Source organism: Pseudoliparis swirei, chromosome 20, assembly GCF_029220125.1.
Source record: "Pseudoliparis swirei isolate HS2019 ecotype Mariana Trench chromosome 20, NWPU_hadal_v1, whole genome shotgun sequence".
Taxonomy (NCBI): Eukaryota; Metazoa; Chordata; class Actinopteri; order Perciformes; family Liparidae; genus Pseudoliparis; species Pseudoliparis swirei.
In genome coordinates, this window is record NC_079407.1 from 28,268,008 (window position 1) to 28,274,556 (window position 6,549).

Sequence of the window (6,549 nt, forward strand, 5' to 3'; positions counted from 1 at the left end):
CATCTATTCAGTTTGTTATGTAAACTCCCCTCAGAGGGCTTTACAGTCTGTACACATAGACATCCTGACCTTTGACCTTTGACCTCACATCGGATCAGGGACAAATCCCCAAAAACAGCTAAATCCCTTTCAGGGTAAAACAGTGAAGAAACCTTCAATAGACGCCATGTGACCAGATGAACAATAGATGTCATGTGACCAGAAGAATAATAGATGTCATGTGACCAGAAGAACAATAGATGTCATGTGACCAGATGAACAATATATGTCATGTGACCAGATGAACAATAGATGTCATGTGACCAGATGAACAATAGATGTCATGTGACCAGAAGAACAATAGATGTCATGTGACCAGGTGAACAATAGATGTCATATGACCAGATGAACAATAGATGTCATGTGACCAGAAGAACAATAGATGTCATGTGACCAGAAGAACAATATATGTCATGTGACCAGAAGAACAATAGATGTCATGTGACCAGATGAACAATATATGTCATGTGACCAGATGAACAATAGATGTCATGTGACCAGATGAACAATAGATGTCATGTGACCAGAAGAACAATAGATGTCATGTGACCAGAAGAACAATATATGTCATGTGACCAGAAGAACAATAGATGTCATGTGACCAGATGAACAATAGATGTCATGTGACTAGATGAACAATAGATGTCATGTGACCAGATGATCAATATATGTCATGTGACCAGAAGAACAATAGATGTCATGTGACCAGATGAACAATAGATGTCATGTGACCAGAAGAACAATAGATGTCATGTGACCAGATGAACAATAGGTGTCATGTGACCAGAAGAACAATAGGTGTCATGAGACCAGATGAACAATAGATGTCATGTGACCAGGTGAACAATAGATGTCATGTGACCAGATGAACAATAGATGTCATGTGACAAGATGAACAATAGATGTCATGTGACCAGATGAACAATAGATGTCATGAGACCAGATGAACAATAGATGTCATGTGACCAGATGAACAATAGATGTCATGTGACCAGAAGAACAATAGATGTCATGTGACCAGATGAACAATAGATGTCATGTGACCAGGTGAACAATAGATGTCATGTGACAAGATGAACAATAGATGTCATGAGATCAGATGAACAATAGATGTCATGTGACCAGATGAACAATAGATGTCATGTGACCAGATGAACAATAGATGTCATGTGACCAGGTGAACAATAGATGTCATGTGACCAGATGAACAATAGATGTCATGTGACCAGATGAACAATAGATGTCATGTGACAAGATGAACAATAGATGTCATGTGACCTGATGAACAATAGATGTCATGTGACAAGATGAACAATAGATGTCATGTGACTAGATGAACAATAGATGTCATGTGACCAGATGAACAATAGATGTCATGTCACCAGATGAACAATAGATGTCATGTGACCAGATGAACAATAGATGTCATGAGACCAGATGAACAATAGATGTCATGTGACCAGATGAACAATAGATGTAATGTAATGAACAATAGATGTCATGTGACCAGATGAACAATAGATGTCATGTGACCAGATGAACAATAGATGTCATGTGACAAGATGAACAATAGATGTCATGAGACCAGATGAACAATAGATGTCATGTGACCAGATGAACAATAGATGTCATGTGACTAGATGAACAATAGATGTCATGTGACTAGATGAACAATAGATGTCATGTGACCAGATGAACAATAGATGTCATGTGACCAGATGAACAATAGATGTCATGTGACAAGATGAACAATAGATGTCATGAGACCAGATGAACAATAGATGTCATGTGACCAGGTGAACAATAGATGTCATGTGACAAGATGAACAATAGATGTCATGTGACCACATGAACAATAGATGTCATGTGACCAGATGAACAATAGATGTCATGTGACAAGATGAACAATAGATGTCATGTGACCAGGTGAACAATAGATGTCATGTGACCAGATGAACAATAGATGTCATGTGACCTGATGAACAATAGATGTCATGTGACAAGATGAACAATAGATGTCATGTGACAAGATGAACAATAGATGTCATGTGACCAGATGAACAATATATGTCATGTGACAAGATGAACAATAGATGTCATGTGACTAGATGAACAATAGATGTCATGTGACCAGATGAACAATAGATGTCATGTGACAAGATGAACAATAGATGTCATGTGACAAGATGAACAATAGATGTCATGTGACCAGATGAACAATAGATGTCATGTGACCAGATGAACAATAGATGTCATGTGACCAGAAGAACAATAGATGTCATGTGACCAGAAGAACAATAGATGTCATGTGACCAGATGAACAATAGATGTCATGTGACCAGAAGAACAATAGATGTCATGTGACCAGAAGAACAATAGATGTCATGTGACTAGATGAACAATAGATGTCATGTGACTAGATGAACACTAGATGTCATGTGACAAGATGAACAATAGATGTCATGTGACCACATGAACAATAGATGTCATGTGACCAGATGAACAATAGATGTCATGTGACCAGATGAACAATATATGTCATGTGACAAGATGAACAATAGATGTCATGTGACCAGATGAACAATAGATGTCATGTGACCAGAAGAACAATAGATGTCATGTGACCAGATGAACAATAGATGTCATGTGACCAGATGAACAATAGGTGTCATGTGACCAGATGAACAATAGATGTCATTCAATTCAATTCAATAGATGTCATGTGACCAGATGAACAATAGATGTCATGTGACCAGGTGAACAATAGATGTCATGAGATCAGATGAACAATAGATGTCATGTGACAAGATGAACAATAGATGTCATGTGACAAGATGAACAATAGATGTCATGTGACTAGATGAACAATAGATGTCATGTGACCAGATGAATAATAGATGTCATGTGACCAGATGAACAATAGATGTCATGTGACCAGATGATCAATAGATGTCATGTGACTAGATGAACAATAGATGTCATGTGACCAGATGAACAATAGATGTCATGTGACCAGATGAACAATAGATGTCATGTGACCAGATGAACAATAGATGTCATGTGACCAGATGAACAATAGATGTCATGTGACCAGATGAACAATAGATGTCATGTGACCAGATGAACAATAGATGTCATGTGACCAGATGAACAATAGATGTCATGTGACCAGATGAACAATAGATGTCATGTGACCAGATGAACAATAGATGTCATGTGACCAGATGAACAATAGATGTCATGTGACCAGATGAACAATAGATGTCATGTGACCAGATGAACAATAGATGTCATGTGACCAGATGAACAATAGATGTCATGAGACCAGATGAACAATAGATGTCATGTGACAGATGAACAATAGATGTCATGTGACCAGATGAACAATAGATGTCATGTGACCAGATGAACAATAGATGTCATGTGACCAGATGAACAATAGATGTCATGTGACCAGATGAACAATAGATGTCATGTGACCAGATGAACAATAGATGTCATGTGACCAGATGAACAATAGATGTCATGTGACCAGATGAACAATAGATGTCATGTGACCAGATGAACAATAGATGTCATGTGACCAGATGAACAATAGATGTCATGTGACCAGATGAACAATAGATGTCATGTGACCAGATGAACAATAGATGTCATGTGACCAGATGAACAATAGATGTCATGTGACCAGAAGAACAATAGATGTCATGTGACCAGATGAACAATAGATGTCATGTGACCAGATGAACAATAGATGTCATTCAATTCAATTCAATTCAGTTTAATTTCACAATTACAATATGGACAGATGAACAATAGATGTCATGTGACCAGATGAACAATAGATGTCATGTGACCAGATGAACAATAGATGTCATGTGACCAGATGAATAATAGATGTCCACGATCCATCAGGCAGATGGCGGTGGGGAGGAGGAGTGGGAGTCTCAACAGAACAATAGATGTCATGTGACCAGATGAACAATAGATGTCATGTGACCAGATGAACAATAGATGTCATGTGACCAGATGAACAATAGATGTCATGTGACCAGATGAACAATAGATGTCATGTGACCAGATGAACAATAGATGTCATGTGACCAGAAGAACAATAGATGTCATGTGACCAGATGAACAATAGATGTCATGTGACCAGATGAACAATAGATGTCATGTGACCAGATGAACAATAGATGTCATGTGACCAGATGAACAATAGATGTCATGTGACCAGATGAACAATAGATGTCATGTGACCAGATGAACAATAGATGTCATGTGACCAGATGAACAATAGATGTCATGTGACCAGATGAACAATAGATGTCATGTGATCAGATGAATGTGACCAGATGAACAATAGATGTCATGTGACCAGATGAACAATAGATGTCATGTGACAAGATGAACAATAGATGTCATGTGACCAGATGAACAATAGATGTCATGTGACCAGATGAACAGTGATAGATGTCATGTGACCAGATGAACAATAGATGTCATGTGACCAGATGAACAATAGATGTCATGTGACCAGATGAACAATAGATGTCATGTGACCAGATGAACAATAGATGTCATGTGAGATGAACAATAGAGTCATGTGACCAGATGAACAATAGATGTCATGTGACCAGATGAACAATAGATGTCATGACCAGATGAACAATAGATGTCATGTGACCAGATGAACAATAGATGTCATGTGACCAGATGAACAATAGATGTCATGTGACCAGATGAACAATAGATGTCATGTGACCAGATGAACAATAGATGTCATGTGACCAGATGAACAATAGATGTCATGTGACCAGATGAACAATAGATGTCATGTGACCAGATGAACAATAGATGTCATGTGACCAGATGAACAATAGATGTCATGTGACCAGATGAACAATAGATGTCATGTGACCAGATGAACAATAGATGTCATGTGACCAGATGAACAATAGATGTCATGTGACCAGATGAACAATAGATGTCATGTGACCAGATGAACAATAGATGTCATGTGACCAGATGAACAATGGATGTCATGTGACCAGATGAACAATAGATGTCATGTGACCAGATGAACAATAGATGTCATGTGACCAGATGAACAATAGATGTCATGTGACCAGATGAACAATAGATGTCATGTGACCAGATGAACAATAGATGTCATGTGACCAGATGAACAATAGATGTCATGTGACCAGATGAACAATAGATGTCATGTGACCAGATGAACAATAGATGTCATGTGACAAGATGAACAATAGATGTCATGTGACCAGATGAACAATAGATGTCATGTGACCAGATGAACAATAGATGTCATGTGACCAGATGAACAATAGATGTCATGTGACCAGATGAACAATAGATGTCATGTGACCAGATGAACAATAGATGTCATGTGACCAGATGAACAATAGATGTCATGTGACCAGATGAACAATAGATGTCATGTGACCAGATGAACAATAGATGTCATGTGACCAGATGAACAATAGATGTCATGTGACCAGATGAACAATAGATGTCATGTGACCAGATGAACAATAGATGTCATGTGACCAGATGAACAATAGATGTCATGTGACCAGATGAACAATAGATGTCATGTGACCAGATGAACAATAGATGTCATGTGACCAGATGAACAATAGATGTCATGTGACCAGATGAACAATAGATGTCATGTGACCAGATGAACAATAGATGTCATGTGACCAGATGAACAATAGATGTCATGTGACCAGATGAACAATAGATGTCATGTGACCAGATGAACAATAGATGTCATGTGACCAGATGAACAATAGATGTCATGTGACCAGATGAACAATAGATGTCATGTGACCAGATGAACAATAGATGTCATGTGACCAGATGAACAATAGATGTCATGTGACCAGATGAACAATAGATGTCATGTGACCAGGTGAACAATAGATGTCATGTGACAGATGAACACTAGATGTCATGTGACAGATGAACAATAGATGTCATGTGACCAGATGAACAATAGATGTCATGTGACCAGATGAACAGTAGATGTCATGTGACCAGATGAACAATAGATGTCATGTGACCAGATGAACAATAGATGTCATGTGACCAGATGAACAATAGATGTCATGTGACCAGATGAACAATAGATGTCATGTGACCAGATGAACAATAGATGTCATGTGACCAGATGAACAATAGATGTCATGTGACCAGATGAACAATAGATGTCATGTGACCAGATGAACAATAGATGTCATGTGACCAGATGAACAATAGATGTCATGTGACCAGATGAACAATAGATGTCATGTGACCAGATGAACAATAGATGTCATGTGACCAGATGAACAATAGATGTCATGTGACCAGATGAACAATAGATGTCATGTGACCAGATGAACAATAGATGTCATGTGACCAGATGAACAATAGATGTCATGTGACCAGATGAACAATAGATGTCATGTGACCAGATGAACAATAGATGTCATGTGACCAGAT